Genomic DNA, 20,402 nt, shown 5'->3' with positions numbered 1-20,402 from the left:
TATCACAACACACAATTACTGCATGGGATGTTAGAGTTTTATAGCAGTACATCTCAAATTCCCTTCTTTTTCCTTCCTTATTTATGTTTTCTCTTCCAGCATTTTGTTTAGTGAAGAGTGAAACTTTCAAACCACCAAGGGGAAAACACGGTGTGTTCATGCCTCCACATTTAAGAACTGATCTAAGGTTAGAAGTGTGAAACCAGTGATGTCAACAGCAAAATACTCCAAGTGCCACTTTCTTTTCTCGGTTGTGCGTTTTTGCCTAAAATCAATGGTACGATTACTGATTTCAAGATACCACCAAGCTTTTTCTTACGAAGGTATCTGGTATATTGAGATCTTGTTTATCTGCTGTTGCATGTTGACATTTCCTAGATTCTAGAGAAACGGTATCAGGAGTGAAATAAATTTGTCCAGGACAATACTTTGATGTGCTTTTCATTTATCTGGTTGACAAAAAGTGTTTACTGAAAAAAGTCCCTTTACATTCATGAAAATCTTCATGTGTTTTATACTGCTGCTGTACTCATACTTTCCACGTTTTTTCATGTGCACTTTGTTCTGGTTTGTGTTAGGATATCATAAATTGTCCCTTGAATTAGTCCAGCTTCAGAGCTGTTATATAACCACTGTTACTAATGCAAGAAATATTACCCCGTTCATAAATCATATTTCACATTGAGACAAATTAATTTCTTTCTCCTGAATCTGTAAAGAATTTTGAAAGTTTAACATCTACTCCTTAAAATGCTCTCTTGTAAATCTGTCTTTTCAATAAGACATGGAGATGAGAGGATGCTTAGAAAAGTAGCAATCCTGTGATTTTTACCTCTTTTCCTTGATCTAAGCTTTATTTGTAAAGAACAGCCAAAAAATGGAAATATTTGACGTAACTGTTACTCACAATTCTCACAAATCTTCAGGGATGCATTTCATGTTCAAATTTCATGACCAAGATCTTCTAATGCACAAGAAACCCACTGCACGTTAACATACCACATATTTAGGAAGCTGAGTATTCACTGCCAGATCTTCAACCACAGACATAGATCTTTTCACACAGAATACCGCTAAGACTGTAAAAAACTGTAATCTCCTGTCCCAAGCATGTAGGGATGAGAAAATCTGGCCATTCAAGTTTGCAGATTTATGACAAATATTTTTTTATTCAAAAGCCTAATTAGTCATTATCAATAGTTATTAATATTATTTGTATTAAATCATCACAGGGAAGGTCACATAAAAAATTAATCCCATTCTTTAGGACTCATACAATATGAAATTCATCTTGTCTATATTAACACTGAAAAACAAAAAACATGCAAAGGGTAAGGAAAGAATGAGGTGGATACCAAATTGCCCAGGCAGCTCAGTAGATTGTTAAAGAGGCTGGGAAGAGAATTCAGGTCTACAGGTTTCCAGTGTAATTGCTTTTTCCTAGGATCAGGCTGGCCTCAACATTCCCTTCAAGTTAACTGGAGATCTTCTAAATTGAGTATCTTGAAATACTTGTGGTCCCTGTGGGAGAGAGGAATGTTGGCCACTACACGGAAGACCGAGATTGCTGCCCCAAACACATCAGAATTAAAGATGCTAGTTAAATCATTAAGTCCCCCTACAACAAATATACTGAGAGGGTTCAGAAAATTCAGAGAATTTGTTTAAAAGGCATGAATTTCACAAAAAGTGCATTCAGACAGAAAAGCAGGCTTAAGCCTTAGAGTCTTATGGGTCTTCCTCAACTTCTAAGTGCTTTGGACCTTTCCGTTTGAAACCTGTCATATACATGTAATACTACATCTTCAGGAAAACTGTTTGGACTTTTTTGTTCAAGTGTATTTTTATTTTCATTATAAAAGCAATTCTTTAGTTATAGCTCAGCCATGAAATTTTCTCAAGGCTATAACCTGGCAAATAAAACCTTAGTTTGGGAGCCACAATGAAAAATAAAACTTAAAAAAAACTTCAGTGTTTTCCAGTGAACTGAGTAACAATTAAATACCAATGAAAATACTACAAAAGGGCAATACATGTTTAGCTGTGTATATTTATAATCAGTCTAGACATGTATAACCTCTTGAATTTACCCGCGCCGCATAGTTCGGAGTTTTGCAGGCACTCTCAGCTCAGCTATCAATGTCAAAAGAAAACAGACAAACTTGCTGAAGAGTTACTCTGATATTTTTCAGAAGATGCGGCTCAGTCTGAGCCTGAAAGTTTACATGCTTGAACGCAAAGCAAGCAGATGTCAATAGTTCCTATTTTGTTTTCAGACAGGCTATCATGAAGTTTTATAGTAAAACAAGCACTTAATGCTAGTGGGCAAGAAAACTTTCTACAAAACACCCTAAACAGTGCTTAAAATATTAGAAATATAATTTAAACAAAGTCAGGAAAGCTGTTAGGTTGTTGTGTAGTTTCCTGCTTTGTTGGTGACCGACATATATCAGTTTAAGATCTCAGTGTGATACCTGCACGTCTGCATTTCAGCGCTCCCACCCACCCTCCTGCAGAAACAGCGTCTAATTTGCCATAGCGCAATCACAGCGTACACACGTTCCCCCGGGTCTCCTAGCACTCACAGGGAGTCTTTGGTCCTTCCCCAAACACCCAAAAATCGTGTTGGCAAGTGAACACACCCAGACCCTTGCATCTAGCGGCGTTCCCACCCGTATGTGAATAGCCGGCTCATCCTCAGCTGCACCCAGCAGGAATCTGTCACCCGCAGCCGAAGCAGCACAGGTATTCGGGTCCCTGTGTGAAATACCCATTCCCAGGCTTTCTGCAGAGTTCGGTGGCACAGCAAGCCCAGTTCTCTCCGCCATCAGCAAACAGGCCATTGCCCACCCAGTGCTGCCGGCAGATCAAAAACAACGTCACAATCAGATGGCTGGCCTCTATATTCTGCAGAGGGGAAAAAAGCACTTCGGTTAGACACTTTCAACTGATTTTTAAGTGTCTGTAGAAGAATCCTTTACTTGGAGTGAAAGATTAGTAAATTTAACTTCACTACACCAAAAACTTAGTAAAAATTAGGCATCAGTAATCCTCCTCTCTGAGCTCCTCAGTCAGTACGTCAGACAGATAGAAAAGACTGAAAAGTGTGAGGGGAGATGCCTGAGTGTAGCCAAGAGTGGGAGGACAGAGGGGTGTCCTCAAAGTAGCTCCATCCTGGGACTTAGCCTTTATCAGGCCTACCAAGTTAGATGTTGCCTCTGCTACAGTCCAGAAACTTTTCCTAAAGGGTTATAATGCTGCTTTTTCTTTTAAAAACAAAACAAAAACAAAAACAAAAACAACAACAACAAAAAAAAAAAACCCAACAACCAACAAACTAAACAAGCAAAAGCCACAACAGAAGAGTGGTTCACTGATTGCTTGAGAAGTACAAATGGAAGAGGAGATGGTAGCCACTCCTTTACACCATAGCTCAGTGATTAGAGCTCTTGCTCAACATACGGGAGACCCAGATTCAATTAATTTCTTGGCCTCCAATGTTTCCAACCCGTATCTCTCATGAGGGTAACTGAACTGTCAAATTACAGGCAATTTGCAGTAGGAGGGAACAATGTACTTATCAGGCTACACTGGAGCTGTTCCACTGGCCATTGAACAGTGATTCAGCCAGGGAGAAACAAGAAAAAGGGTCAGGATCATCCAGCACAGCAGCTGGGGTTTCTGTCCCAGAGCACAGGCCAGTCTTGCCCTGTTCTGGGATTATTTACGTGACTTTTCCAACGGGTGTTTGGTTTCCTGCCCGACGAGCAGTGATGATGTGGCTTTCAGCTCATGCAGTTTCTGTGGGTTAATAATCATCATGCAATTCATCCAAGACTTGTTTTCTTGTGCCTACAGTACCTGAGGTTTCAAGGAGGTCTTGATCTGGCCCCATCTGTCTCAGTTTCATGTGCATGCAGGCTGCTACAGCAAGGCTCTCCCCGCAAAAGCTGCTCCTTACCTAGCTGTAAGAAACGCAAGCAAATGGAGCAGCACTGGAAAAGGTGTAGTACTTGTGATAAATTATTTAGGTCCTATATTTAGTCTATTGCTTTCATTAATTTCAGTTCAAGGACTTTAGTGCATATGCAGTGACATGCAAAGAATTAACACGCATTTGTAGGTATTGTATGTATGTTGCTAAACTACATACAAGAATATGGAGTGAGTATGAGATTAGACCATATGAAATTATATCGCAGTTTTAATACTGGGTTCCTAAGACTGTTTCTACAGTGCATTTCATTTTGGGAAAGTTTATTCACACTTGTAGAAATTAATGTAGAAATTATTCTGTAGCTTTTTTGTTGTCATTGTTGTTCACTTTACCATCACTTTTTCCATCTGTAAAGCACATCCTAATAATTTTCCTTCTTTTTTATTTTTTGCATAATTCACTGAGTTTTGTCTCCCAATGCAGGGTTGTTCAAATTGTAGGAGGAACAATCTGTGGGGCATTGTGAGCTGCTCTAGAAAGCCATTGAGAAAAAAAGAAAAAGAAAAAATAACTTTAAAAAGTTTTTCATACATCACTTAACAGTTAAAAAGAAGGAAAATTATAAATATTAAGTGACATTCCAAGTGTAATCTAACTTTAATTCTTAAATGAGCGACACGATACAGAAAGATCTATGGATTTTTTTAAAAGAGTAGTCATTAAATTAGAACTTTAAAAGATAAATAATATTTTAGTAATATTTAAAAGACTAAGTGTGATATATTTAAATGTCCTAAGTTTTTCAGCCTGTCACCAACTCATTTCTAAAGTGAGTCAGGTAACAACTGTACTGGGTAGAAAGTAAATGCGTGGAAAAATGGCACAGGCTGTAAACTCAATATGGAGAGTGGGAGGGGAAAAAAATTAATTTTCCCAGTTACTGTTTCATTAATCATAATATTATTGTTGGCTAATTCTGCCTCCCCTTCCCTCTTATATCTAAAGATCTTCCACTGCTGTATGATGGCTATACTATATATATTTTTATAGTCTCAAAAAATTACTTCCTTTTCTTTTTAAAATCATGAATTATGGAAGCGTTGCACTTAATTCCCCTATTTTTAAAGGTCATTTACTTATTAGGATTCTATTAAAAACAGTAGGAGACAAACACGGTAACTATGCTTAATTCTCTTGGTTTATTTTCTTCAGCAAATAATATTTTTAATTATTAAAGTAATCTAGTGCTTTTTGTTTTGAGGGAAGGCCTGGATACACAGCATTACTTGAATTCCTTTGTGCAGCACCAAAAGCAACAGATAAACCTCCTGTTCTGCTATGGCAATTGTACGCATGGTCCTGAGGAGCTATCTCCCGAACACTGCCATTGTGCAGCAGCAAGGGAACACGGTGCCGACTAATCTGCTCTGAACCCCTTTCTTTACATTAAATGCCACATGATGCATTTAGACTGAGTCCTTGATGCAAAGCATGAACTGTGAACTCATTTGAAGCAACACGGTCGTCTCAGTGACGTTTGGCTCATTGCTGTTTATTTGACCTGCCTTTTCCCCGGTTGCACATTTCCTCTTTAAAATTCTGGCTCCAAGATCTTCCAGTTACTTGGCCCCTAAATGGTAAGCAAGGAGACCACTCGCACTGAAATCAGGTAATACTTCTTTGCCAGCCTGTCTGATAATAAGTACCTGTGATTTTTGGTATGCTTCTTAAGGAAGGAATGACTGTGTGGGAGGATTTGCTTATTAATTTGTTCCTAAAGTTAGTGCAGAACAAACAGCAAGTCAAAGACCCACAAGTCAACCGGGTCATCCTGTAGTTAGTCTAGTAAACTATTTATAAGTGATACTCTCAGATTTGCCACTGCAGTAGAAGGAAGAGCAACACTCCACCATGAAAACAGAATCCATCAAAAAACCTTTTGGAAAGGTGGAGGGGGAATTTTTAGCAGCACTGGCTTTGAAAACACTTTCAAAGGACTTTTAAAATCTTTCTCTGAAAGCTGTATATTGACACCTCTGTTGTGCAAAACACTGTGAAATACTTGTTTTAGTTCCTTGTGAAGTGTTTGGGAGTATGGACTGCTACCTTGCTGCTTTTATTTCGAGAACTTCTGTTTCTTAGCTTGGTTCTTTATCATAAATGTGGCCTGTTTCTAAAGTCATCTAGATTTTATATGGTTCTGATTTATTTTGCTTTTATGGAGTCACTTCAGATTTTCCCTGTGTAAAGGGAAGCAAAACTCAACTGAGAGCAAGAAAAGGTTATTAAAGCTGAAACAACAACAACGGGTCTGACTCCTCCTTTTTCCTGTATATTCCAGAAGAGTGACTAGAACAAGACTCTATCTGCTGAAGAACTCTTGCCCCACCACTCTTACACTGCACCCATCTGAACATATCCTCAGAAAGTCTCTTATGCAAACTAAACCATGTCCCTGGCCATGACTGAAATCGCTTCAGTACAGCCCTCATTCCTGTTGCTGTTAGCAGTGACCCAAACCTCTCATCTATCCTCAACCAGAAACCAGTTAGCTCCAACTGTCTTGAAAAATTAATCTCTGCAGATGTCTCCAGTGGGCATTCCCAATAAAGTGAAGTTAGTCTTGGCTACTGGAACAGTGTTGTGGGATTGGAAAATGCTTAGTGGAATTAACCATAAATTAACATTGTGCATCTTGAGGTTTGGGTTCAAGTACAATTAGTTTTGAGGGTCTTGGCTTACTCCTTGCTAAAAATTTTGTCTGCTGCAATGAGCAGAAGCACAGAGTTCCATCGGAGTTTGTGGTTTCAGTGGAGGTGCAGATATAGCGTGGCTGGGTACTGCGAGAAGGGTAGAAGAGGAGGGGGCAGATAGTCACTTTCCCCACTGTCCTTATGGCAAATCACAAGTGGAGCTGAGTAAATAACTTGCATGGTATACTTCCAACATTTAGTATGTCCATAGGATTTCACACATTTTCTCCAACGTATTTATTGTTTGACACTGTTTTCCCCCACACACATATTTTACTTTATAGAGCTGGCATTAATAAGATGTGTGTCACGAAGTGAAGAAGATCCGTTTCTATCTAAACTGTACATGGCTTTGACCTCTTCTTGAGTTTTCTTTTCCATAGTTGAAGATTCTTACATTCTGTACATCACTGGCCACAAAATGCCATTTGGAAATCTCAGAAAAAAAATCACGTCCTGATCTGCACGTGACTTGATGGTTGGTACACCTACAGCTATGGTTAGAGAAAGAGTCCCAGGCTCCCCAGTGTAGGATCCAGGAAATTGAGTCACATCAGTGTCACCAACCACCTCTGGCAGAACACGAGGTTAACCCTGCTGCACATCTTGTGAAGGAGTTGGGTCACGTCGCGCTATCTCAAGCAAGCACACAATGAGACGTTCTCCATAGGCAACTCAGCTACCAAGTTATCACATCCTCCAAGAATCTATCCCTTAATTTTTGCTGACCAAGGGTAATTGCATTTACCTTTACAATCTCACGTGCACAGGTACCTTTGCGGTGAGGCATGGAGGCAGTCCTCTCAGAAGTACCAAGACCGGCTGATAGATTTTTTCAAATGTGGATTTCATAAGGCCTGAACAGGTGCTTTGTTTCTGATACCAGAACCTTATCCCTGTATGGCCATTCTGATATTTTTACTATAAAATAAAGTATAATAATTAGCAATCCGTCATTACAGCAACACATGAAAACAGTGGTGATTTCTGCTAACAGCTTCTGTGGTTGGGCTGGTGATCTAGACACCGTGATTTAGCACACCGAAGTTCTCTGTGTGATTTTATTGTTCACTTTAACTGTGTGTAATTGTTGTGCCTATCTTTCTTAATCTCTGGAAATGGAAAACCAATAATGAGCTCTTGACATCTCTGAAGGAGTTACCGTGTCTGTCTAAACAGAATTTTCTGTATAATCTATCCATCTATGTATCTCTTAATATTTAGACATATATTAGCACAGTTTGTTTCCAGCACCGGATATTCATGTTAAAAAATGAAATCCTTTAGCACAACCATAAGTAGACACATACATTTTAATAAGAACAATATTTGGTTGGAAGCGTTGGGAGTAAGAACAAATTCCCATTTACTAGATGTGTGTTAAAGCAGCTGAGGCTTTCATCCAAAACATGCCTCTTAAACCTATGAATTAAACTTTATGAGTTTGAACATATTATTCCTCTCACATTATTACGCTTTTTGCTTTGTCAAACACCAGGGAAAACAAATCTACCAAAGCCAAGTGGAGAAAGCAGACTGGCTTTCTGCCCCCTCTAACTGTAATATTTTCTGCGCTCATATCCTGTTTCTTTGACCTTTATTAAACAATTTGTGAGCACGACCCGGTCCCACTGTCGTCAGCGTTAAAACGTCTACTTAGTGCAGCACAGCCAGGATTTTCACCCTCATGTTTTGCTCTGCATTAGGATGGAAAATGCTCTCTGCTGGCACGAAGTCCCGAAGTCCTCCAGGCAGCCGGCTGCCATTTGCTGCTCGCGTGTAAAGCGTGGCACACGGGACTGCAGCGGGGTTTTTCTTCTCGTCTTGGTGGATTACACAACCTTAGTGAAGTCAGTTGGGGCTGTTTTTTGAGTGTCAAGGTTTGAGCTACGGGCTAGACGACATTGCCCAATAACCACAATTACAGTTTCCAAAATCTGTTGTTCCTCATTTGTAAATCGCAGTGATTCCTGTTCGGTGATACCATGCGTGCCTGCACAAGTCGGTGGAGAACCAGCCACCTCCCGGCAGCATGTCCAGGACAGCCTGTATTTTTGTGGCCTTTGGAGAACAGTTGATCCCAATGCACCAGGAGAATGAATCACTACCCATTTGACACGTGTTTTTATAGTGGGTTTGGGGCTGGGTGCTCGTGTGCATTTCGCCCCTGGTGCCCTTGCCCGACGCGGGCACTTTGCCTTCACAAGTGGAAGGTGACAGAGTGGAAGGGCAGAGTCCAGGCGCGCGGTGCTCGCAAGTAGAGGCTAGATGTGTGCCTCACAGGACTCATTAGGCGAGGCTGGTGATTTTTCTTATGACATGCACAGATGTGTGAGCACACAGCACTACCAGAGGAGGCGGGTGTCAATGTGACCCACAGGAAGGCTGGATGGGAACAGACATAAATAGAGCTGTCCTGGGGAGGAATCCTAAGGCTCCCACCCACCCCATCCACCCAGACCACATTTGTCTCCCTGCACAATCCTGTGCTCCCTCCCCTCCAGCAGCAGCTGCAGTCCCCACGCTCTTCTGAGGCTGATAAAGTGAGCAGGCTGCATGAAGACATCCACGTTGCTCTACGTCCGGCTGCTAGGAGACACCCTCCCACCGGAGGTGGAGAGCATCCCATCCCTAACGTCTCAGCATCTTGCTGCAAGCCAGAGAGGCTCCGACAGTGTGGGAATTGTGCATTTCCAAAAATAAAACAAAAAGATCTAAGAAACTGTGTATTAAAGCAGCATTCCAGGCCCAGATACTTGTGTGTCCGGCTCCAAAGCATCGTATGAGAGAAGGGTGTGGAGTTGCTTTGACCACCTGTCCCTGTGAAGATCAAGACATATGATGATGGCTTATGCCAGCTGTTGTTTTCCCTCTCTGCTGCTGGTTGAATATCCTCGTGTCAGGACTTTGCTAACCTCAGACTGCCGCTGTTGTGCTACTGCCCTCGTTATTTCTCACCCTTCACAAGCTCACCGAAAAAATGGTGCTCTTATTAGGTGCTGAATTCCTCCAAGTATTACATCTCTGACATAAATATTTCTCCTTCACTCCCCTGTTCCTATTACTTTGAGTCTTTGCAGACTTAAAAGGCTGGCAATAGAAAGGCAGAGAGGTGGAGGTGGGGGAGTAAAGGAGAATAAAAAGAGGATCACATAGTCTTTCTGTTTCTTATCCCTCACTTTATACTTTCTGAAACATGTCACATCTGAAAAGCATTTTGCTTAACTCCTCTGACTGCCAGAGCATTGTATTGCTGCCTCACTTACCTCACTATGGGGTTGCCGGTTTGTTGTTTGGTTTGGGTTTTTTTTGTATATCACAACAACATTCTTGCAAATATTGAGGGAAATGAAAGCTGGAAATGAACTTGTAGTCAGAATTTGTTTAAAACATAGCAGCTGCTGTCACTGCTGGTGTGCTCAACCCCAAGCTTTTGATAAGCTCTTTGATACAGCACTGAGGTAATCCAACCACTTTGATGCAGCATTATGATGATCAGGCTCTTAGATACCGTTATTAAAATGATCTAAGCTTTTTTTACACTTCACAGAGCAGTGGCCAAACCCCCAAGTTCAGCACCAGGTTACTCCAGGTGCTTAGACACTATAGTGAAGCACTTCAAGGTGTCAATGCAGTTCAGATTCTCCCGTGATGCACTGAAATAACCCTTTTTTCCCCCCCTTGAAGTGCTTTGACAAGGTATTGATCTGGTGCGATTTATTTAACCCCACTACAGTATGGCGATACAAAGCTCCTGCTACCAAACTCTCTGACACCCAGTTGCAAAGGTCTAGAAATTTTTTGTAATCGCCTGTGGACAGTCAAATACTTGAAAGCATTTGTTATTTTGCATGCTTGACAAATATATTCTCATAATACACAACAGATGCCAATACTCTGCAGTACTATTTTTAAAGGACTGATTAAAAATTGCTTTCATTTAAAAACATGTTGAACATGAAAACTGTCCATCTAAAATAAGACTCAGCAGTCATCATCCTACTGATTGTGCCTAAGTTTACAAATCACATCAGCCAGATAGCTGAAGCAGGAGAAAAGCCTGAGGCTTGCTACATAGTTCTGCTGTAACACAGGAGCCAAAGTGGGCTGCAGATCCCTGGGGTTTTTTCTAGAGCAGATTGAAAACCTCTTCCCATCTCTATTGGTTTATGGTTTTTTTTCTTCATTCCAAAATGTGATTAGAGCCTAAGCAATGACCTCCCAGTGTGCCATGCTGGGATGTGGGGCTCTCTCTCTGATTTACACGACAGACGCAACCAGTTTACAAGGAAAGCACTCGGATCAGCTCCTTGGCTAGCACAAATAGGTGATGCGATGCTTCCCTGACTAGCAGAACTGCCTAACCAAATACCCAACTTCTAAAAAGTACAGCGAAATACCACCTAATCGATTTACAAATTTACTGGAAGCTTTCTGCGTAGTCCCAGCATATAAAAATTAAGGTGGCTGAACTTCAGCCACACTTGATAAGCACAAGTGTGTGCCTCACTCATGTGCACGGTCCTGGCAATAACATAGATCCACTGGTTAATGTCTGTTCACAGCACTGAACTGGTTCCTGCAATTCAAGTCAAAAGCTAAATCACCATTGGCTTAATCGGACTTAGTATCTTTGAGGCATTGTGATGTACATTTTATATATAAAATACCCTTTGGAAGCGGAGGCTGGAATTCAGAGAGCTCCTTCCAGTTTTTAAAACACACATCAAATTGTGGTTCTTCATAGTTCATCACAGAAATAAATCTTGTTCTTGATTCTGTCCATCTTCTAGAAATACAGCTGTTTACCCTCCTTTTTTCATTTTTGCATGATTCTTTCATGTTTACAAACTCATTTAAAGTGTTTTGAAGTTATGAGCTGTGGGGTTGCATTTGTTCTAGCACCATTACATTACAAAGCAGAGAGGTTGTTCTTACTCCACAATGACTTTTATTATAGAAAAAAGGGGCAAGACCAGCAAACATCCTCCAACTCATTTCCTGACAAACCTAAATGATAATCAGAATTATCTAGTTTTCTGCAGGAAAGGAAGGAAGAAACCCCTTAACACCCTCCTTGTGGAAGCAATATCTTGGTTTTCTCCTTTCCAGAGAGCACACGCCTGCCTGTGACCCAGCTCTTTCCACATTCCCTGTCTTATCAGTGTTAACACTTTTGGTCTATCCCAATATCAAAAGCATTTTTCTGCTTGCAGTTTCAGCATTACTTTCTGCTAAACTACCTTGGTCTGTACTGTTCAGCTGCTGCATGGGCTATGGTTGTTTCTCTCAGTAGTTCTCATTACTTTCTCCTAGACTTAGCAAAAATATTAATAAACAAAATATATGGGGTTGACTTTAAATCCGTGACTGCCCAGGACCAGCTGTGGTGTTAACTGGAGTTAGAGAAACACTGGCAAATCCAGCAACACTCATTAATAGAAAGAACCTGAATTACAGAACTTACTTCTGGAAGAAAAAATAATATTTTACCCAATCAGTTTTAAAATTATATTTCTTTAGTTTAGATTTTCCGTTATGCTCTCTTTACACCAAGAAAGAGTACTCAGAAATGAGAATGGCAATTCACAAGACTGGAGTGACAAAGGAAAATATATTGGGATGTGCTGAGCTATTAACTGGGCTATGTAATTTCTGAAGAACCCTACGTGGGTTCTGCGGCAATTAAACATTCAACTGCTTATTTGCATGTGCAGATTCGGGTTTTGTGGAAGAATGCGTGTTTTTGCAAGGGGACCCATTCTGGAGATCATCTAGGTAAGAGAATAGAGTTCATGGCTTTTCTATTTGATTTTGAACTTGTTCTAACTTCTGTGATAATAGACATGATCATCTAGCTAGAAGCACCTAGGAATTTATTTAAATGAGCCAAAATGCTCTACTCCTTTTGCTATTGCCAAAGAAATTGCAAAGCAGTGGAATTGTAGGTGGCTTTACTATCTTTATACATTTCTAGAGTACAGAAACACACACCGATATATACCCTGGCAAGTCACACATTTCTTCCATCCATCTATAATCCCTTTATTCTATCAATCAACCATTTCTGGTTTTTTTTCCCCTGTCCTTTCATTTATGAAAGTGATTATATTGAAGCTGGAAAAACAGGGAACTTTGAAAGTTTGTAAAAAACTAGAATAAACTGCATTTGAAAATCTGGGAAAGTCAGGAGAACGTGCAACATATTTTCCCTTGATAAAATTGTGAAAAGCACAAAAGTACTCTTGAGACATATGTGTTTCCTTCTGCTGAGTGACAGCCTTAAGGACAGTACATGTGAGAAAGAAGTTTTAGAGGTAAAAATATTTTTTCTTTTAACTGAGTAGCAGAGAATCAGGGTGTTTGAAGCGCATGTAAATTGGCAGTAGAGTCTTTGTCTTTCTATATTATTTTTCTCCCTTCTGTCTCCTGTGCACGGGTGGATTTTGCCCTTTATCTGACTGTTCAGAGCCCTGAACCACCCTCAAAGCAGAATTACAGGTGTAAGGCACTGGATTTTGGGGGATTGCAATAAAGAGTAAAACCTCTGTGAAAGAATCTTCTAGAGATCTAAGGATATTTTCTATCTGTTCATTGCTCACTCTACAGATGCCCTCAAAACTCATGTTTAGCATCAATCCCTTCCACCAGCAGCGTTGCACAGAATTACATGCTTTCTGATCTGGATTTTCATCTCAGTGATGCATTTTTCAAAGCTAATTAATAATTCTGCTGAAGAAGACACAAATACACAAAGTTTTGTGGGCAAGTGGTTTAAATGGAAAGGAAGAATAAGGCTTATTAGGAGAATTCAGTGGAGGTGGTGAAGGTTATTTCCCCTCTCGCGCCACAGACTTCAGTGAGTGCCCACATGGCAGAAGGAGGGGAGCACTGGTGCGACAGTGACACTAATAGGCAATGAGATGGAGATAAAGGTCTACCAAAGGTGATTTTGACTGAGAAGAAGCAGTTATGAAACCTGAAAGACAGCAAGAGACATTGAAAGCTACTGGCGGTTTGAAGGAGGGCACATCTTAAGCTGGTAGGGTTGCCAGAAACCTTCATGAGAGCTGTTGCAGAGGATACAAGTTAGATTTTGCAGGAAGCCTGGAAGGAAGTTGAGTTGAAAATTAATGTTCACAATTATTTAAATATTTGTGTACTTGGCACAATCAGATGAAGGGAGGAAAGTTAAACATGGACTTAGTGGCTCAACTCCTGAAAAAGATCTGAGCAAAAGCATTTTCATTGGAAAGAAGAATAAGAAGAAAAGAATGGATGGGGTTTCATGAGTGCAAAGAGGAGATTTACAAAAGCGCAATAGGACTAAACTTAAGAATAGTGAGGGCAGGATGTAGAACATGGTGGATTCAAGAAATGTTTTTGAATAAGCAGGTGGGATTTGTGGCACACACATAAAAGCCTTCAACCAAAGCTGAATATATTGGATTAAGGGTTCTATTGTTATGCAGTACTTGTTGGTAATAAATCTTTGATATTTGTTTATTGAAAGAATTGTGTTGAACTGAAATTGGCATTCTGGACCCACTGTGATATAGTAGCAGAGCAGATGACATGAACAGAATTTCATTTTTGAGTGCAAATAACCACTTGCTAATAAGCATTTCCAAATTTGAGTGCAGCACTGTGGCATTCAAAAACTGTAATTGGAATAATTTGTGCAGAAATTACCTTAAAATGATTTCAAAGGTCCTTTGAAAATTAACCTCACAATCCTGCCCCTTCATCAGTGTGTCTGGAACTGCAAAGCAGTCTCCATTACTACTTGTTTAACACAACTCTGTTTAAAGAGAAGTGTGGATGCTTTGTGCTATCCAGAGATAACAAATTAAATTCTTATATAGATTTAAATAAAATTACAGAATGGTAAATTTTGTTAGCAATTCTAGAAATTACATTTACCATTTCCAACACCTTTTTGGGAATCTTAGTTGGCTGGTTTCTACCCTCTAGCCTCAAAGCAAGAAGACTAAAGCAAATGGTTCAGAAACAAAAAGGTTTTGAGGTAGTAACCAAAACCAGGCTACAAAAGGTCTCAGAGCAGCTTTATCTGCTGGTGGGTACTTGCTCAGTTCAGTAATCACGTGATTCACACATTGGTTCATGTTTTTTTTCCAGAAATAGAATCAATAGAGAACAGACAAACCCACAGTTGCCAGTTTGTACAGTCTTGTGGTTTTTCTTGAGGGCTCCAGGCTTGCACAGGTCTACCAGATAATGAAGACAAACTATTTCAGTTCCTGCGTGCCCATATGCTGCTTTACTGGGTTCTAGCTATCCAATAAAAGCACAGAAAAATAAGTGGTGGTTGAAACTGTCTAGCTAAAGTTTACATCTAGGGAAAAAAAATATTATTTAAAAGCCACCTTTACATTTTCGGCAATAGTCTCTTTGTCATATATTTCATTAATCACTTGTAATTTATGTTAAAAGCCTTTTAACAGAAAGTCAATATGTTTAAGCCTTGATGAAAGTATATCATAGCAGTAGTAAATATTATGTACCAAGTCCTTTGCATTCTGCGCAAGAATCTGTATGTTTCAAGACTATGGGATCTGCTAAAAGAATGCTTGAGCCTTTCAGCAGTTTTGCTCAAACTTATCAAGGAATCATCTTGGTTGGAAAAGACCTTTAACATCATCAAGTCCAGCCGTTAACCCAGCACTGCCAGGTCCACCGCTACACCATGTCTCTTAAGCACCACATCAACGTGGTTTTTGAACACCCCCAGGGATGGTGACTCTAGCACCTCCCTGGGCAGCCTGTGCCAGGGCTTCAACACCCTTTCATTGAAGACATTTTTCCTAATATCCAATCTAAACCTCCCCGGCATAACTCGAGGCCATTTCCTCTAGTCCTGTCATTTGTTATCTGGGAGAAGAGACCGACCCCCACCTGTCTACAGGGGACAGTGGGGAGGTATGTGACAACCAGTTTTGATTTCCTAAATATGTGTAGCACTTCCACTAAATGAAATATCCTATCTATGTAAACAGCAAGCAGAAAAGACTACACATGGATATTTAGACACGGGACAAAATTTTTTCTTGAGATAGTGGAAGTAAAATGGACATCAGAGCTTAAAAATAAACAGATTCCCAAAAGCAACAAGACCTGATAAGACTGCAGATACAAAGACAGTAATAATTTTCTGCTTCTAAACACTGACTCCTGCAACTGTGTTTAAGAACCTGGATGTGCATTGTTTTAAAGCTCTTTGAAAGATGCAGGAAAAAATCTCATCAGTGTTATTCAAAGGCAGGAAAATCTTTCCTCGTATTTTCTTAGATTAAAATTTTAACTAACTTTTCTCTGATTTTAATGCACTTTCAGTACCCAGCAGTGTGAGGTAAGAAAAAACATAGAGCACGTGGGAAAGAACTGGAAATCATGTTGCTTCTGGAGACTTGCTTCATAATGAGCCCAAAGCCTTGGGTGATGTGTTCAGAGACTCTGCTTGGGGCTCTGCATCAGACTGAAATGTACTTTTGCCTTTATGTATTTCCAGCATTCCAGCTGCATGATCACATTCCTTTGTGAGCAGGTACTGAAGGAGCAGCATGCAAAACAGTTTGCATTTATAGCCACACTACACTGTCTTCTAGCACGTGTTGTAAATGGCCTCACACCACCAACTTCTGATTCTCTGCAAATCTTACACATATTTTAACAAGCGGACTGGTCCAACAGTATAAAAACCAGGAAAAAGGATGCTATTATGATTAAGTATGAATTGTAAAGAGCCTGCATGAAATATTTCCTGTGATCTGGCATTACAGAAACAGCCATCCGGTGAGCTATATGTTCCTTCCTTTTCAGAGCCCAATTCTGCAAGCTGCTGAGCATTAAAGTACCCATTCATTTCAATAAAAGCTGAAAGGCTCCTCATTAGCTCCAAGCATTAGGCTTAAGGACTGAGTTCAGAGTTGATACAGGATCCCCGCTAAAATGTTATTCAAGGGTGAGGAAGTTCCAGATCCCCGAGTACACTTAAGTAGGTATCTCCTGTTTAATTGATTTGAATGAGATGTAAGCTTTGGGACTCGATGCATTAATTTCTGCAACCTTAAGTTATATTGTGTTGTAGGATGCTCTGAGAGATGATGGTTGAAAATGAAGACTCATAAATTAGAACTGTCCAGACCTCCTTTTTCTGACATACTGGTGTGCCTCTTCTCCATGTCCTTGAAGCCTGGGCTGGTGCAGCTGAAGGCACACAGGACAGCCAAATATTTCTCTGCTCACACTACTTCCAAATCAGATGGAAAAAAGAAAAAAAAAACCAAAACACACACACACAAAAAAAAAAAAACCAACAACGACAACAACAAAAAACAACCAGAGATCTTTCTAAAGGACCGAAGTTCTCTGTTCACTCACACTCCAGAGGTCTGGATGGGCTTTGGCAAGCAGCAAGGCTTTTGAGTGGTTACCCAGAGTGACAGTCAGACCCTCTCCCTGCTGCTGCATGGATCCATTTCAGGGAAAATTCATCTCTGCCTCTAAGTGGGAAATGTCTAAAAGTGACATGATGTTCTAACCAAGCGTTGCAGCCTGCAGAGGAGAGCGGGGAGGGCGAGATAGCATGCAGGCAGCCTGTGCCCTCGCCGGGAGCTGGTGGCAGCTGATGCTACCCCGTGTACGCTCGGTACCTGCAGCGTGGATGAGTCCTCGACAATCTTCCTCCTGCAAGCTTTCTGTGGCCCCTGCCCTCCCCCACCACTGCAGTCGAGGCTGGATTGCCCCCTGGGCCCTCAGTCCCCACGGGGGACCTTGCCCCCTCCTTGCCCCAGGGAACCACCAATCCCCACAGCGTGCCAGGCATTTTATGTAAACACTTATAAAGGTTTTTTGGGGGGTTTAAGTATTTTGGTGTGGTGGGGGGAGGGTACATTTCTTTTCTTTTTGGTTGGGGTTTTGTTGTTTTCTTTTTCCAGTTCTTTTTCCAGTCCTGGGCAAAACCATGCTTCTTCCGCTAATTGTTAACTGAGGAATGGTCTTCAGGAGAGACAGGCATGATTTCAGTCCGACTGGTTAGAAGCAAATTTTAACTTCATATTACATAAAATACCTTTACAAAGGTGTGTAGGTGACGACATCAAGGAGTCTGGACAAGGCTGAATTAACAGTTTCGCTTTTCTGATGAACAGAAACAGTTGCGCTTGCCTGTTCTATGGGAGTGCCAAACTCCAGATTTTCATTGCAATTCATAATTTTAAAGTCAACATTTCCAAAATGTTCCACACAGCAGAAATGCACTTTAATAAATACAGCTGTAAAATACTGTTCTACTACCAATTGGGGGTGCGGGGGTGGGGGGTGGTTGTGGTGTATATTCCTACAGCATACTGGCCTATCACATTAGTTCAAATGCAGTGACATATTTTACTGCACAGTTATTAAGATAACAGCGTTGATCAGCAGACTGTATTTGCACCTTTCTTTTATTCCTTTTTGTATACAATTGATTTGTGATCACTGAAAGCAAGATCAGAGTCTGCTAATATGTACTGTAGCTCACAGGTTCACTGGGAAGTATTTATTTCTTAATCATGTACCTCTTAGATTAATTGTTTGGGATGATCAAAGGCTCAGCAGGTGGTGGGGATGATTTAGAAACTACAAAATTGGTGTTATCTTTCTGATTGACATCCTATTAGTGCAGCATATATTTCCTGTTTGTCAGGAATGTAAAGTCTGAACATTCGGTAATAATATCTAGTAATATTTTGGAAAGGGAAACCATTGGCTGGCTGCATTTTAACAAGATGAAAAATCTTTTGATTTCCTTCTGTCAGGTTTGAAACAGAAGCTGAGCACATGTACCCCAACCTTTCCCGAAAAAAAACTAGCAACAAAGCACCTGCTGCTGCTTTTTTCTGCTCGCCTTGAACCGCAGTACCTCTCTTAGCATTGCCCCTTAAAAATGACCAAGGCTACAAGGTTTTAGAAAGATGCAAAATAATCATAAAAATAAAATAAAAGGAGAGAACAGCTGTTTTAAGACAGATTTGAGGCACGAATAAATAAAGCCTATCCTTAGAACTTCTTCCTCCCACCTACCTCAAGCTGCACTCCTCTCCTCCATTTTGGGTCAGGTTTTTCAAGATCACACCCCTTCTCCCGACAAAAGTAATTCCAGCCTTGGGAGAAAACTCGGGAAAAGCTCTCTCTGAAGCACTAGAAATTCTGGCATTTCTCTTCTTTTGTTTCCCAAAAACTCAGCCAGCTCAGGACTTGCTTTACTTTCTTTTTTTCCCAAGTAATTTTCTCCGGGTTTTTTTTAGAATAAAACGTTAGCTTGTCACTGTTTTATCCCATGCTTAGTCCGAGAGTTTTTTTTTTTTTCTTCTTGCAATAGAGAAGCATGAGATAAATTTGTGGGATGAAAATGGGAATGAAAAGAGAAACAAAGAGAAGTAGCTGAATACTTTGAGTGAAGGCACAGGGAAAGCAAAACTAGAAACTCAATTAACACAGTGTTTCTCAGCCTCTTGTTTTCGATCAGCTGCCTCTCTGGGGACAGGCCTTACTGTAATAACAGCTTTGACCTCTTTCTCTTAGTAAACAATTTGCCTTAAACTTAAGAAATATACATTCTTACTGTCAAAAGCAGAACAAGCCACGCCAGGGCATGTACAGGTCCATAGCGAGGGACATCTGGAAAGCAAGAAAGCCCGAATTTCCAAGGGAGATGCTACACCTTCTCTTATGGCATGGGAGGATGAGCAAAAGGACCCCACTCCAAGCCATGGGGGAAATGGTCACAGGGCAGCACCTGGCTCTGCACCTTCTGCAGCCTGGTCCTGCAAAGAGCCTTCCTCACCTCTTCTTCATCCTGACACATGACAGCGATGCGACTTGTCTGCCACCAGCTCCATTCCCTGGGTAAAAAGGGTAGCTATCCAAACGTGCTCCTCTAAGGGAGGCCGCACCGTGTTGACTGGATTTAGTTCAGGAGAAAACTGAGGGGCACCTGAGATATGCAGGAAGGCTCCACTCTTCGCAGAGCTTGGTCCTCCATGGTTTAGCTGTTTCTAAGCACAGTGGCTGAAGAGTGACATTAATATTGAAAAAATGCAGTGGTGCCTTTTCAACAAAAAGCTGCAGTTATGTTGTAGTACCTGCCCTCTAAATGACACCTTTTGCTTTATATTTCAAAACCATAGAGAAATAATATCGTTGTCTCCCTTACAGGTTATTACAGCTGCTAACCAGCATCCCAAATTAACTTAAGAGTAGATGTTATTTTACTTTTATCTGGGTTTAACAAAAAGGTGCTAGGAAATAACAGCATCCAAATCTTCTGCGATGATTATTTTAGGTGCACTTTAATTAGAACTTTGTTTTTTTAAGACTTGCAAGATTCCTCCCTACTCTTTCCCAATAAAATGTGTGTGGTGATACTTATGTTTACAACATCAGCTGCAAAAAGCTTGTAGTTGCTTGACCCTACTTCAGCCTCCACTTAAAAAAAAACAGGCAAAAAAAACCCTCCAAAAAGAACTGCTGTATCCTAATGTGAGGCTTAGAAACTATCTGTTTGTGGGTTTCAGTGTTATTTTGTTCGGCAGACTATTAATTAATTTGTTGGTTACGGAAAGTTGGGTAAGAAATGCACAAAAGCCAGGCCAGTTATCACGTGCGCTCATCTCCACGCGTGGTGCATGTGCACATGCAAGTTTGCAGGA

Source organism: Falco naumanni, chromosome Z, assembly GCF_017639655.2.
Source record: "Falco naumanni isolate bFalNau1 chromosome Z, bFalNau1.pat, whole genome shotgun sequence".
NCBI lineage: Eukaryota > Metazoa > Chordata > Aves > Falconiformes > Falconidae > Falco > Falco naumanni.
Note: the sequence above shows the minus strand (reverse complement) of the source record.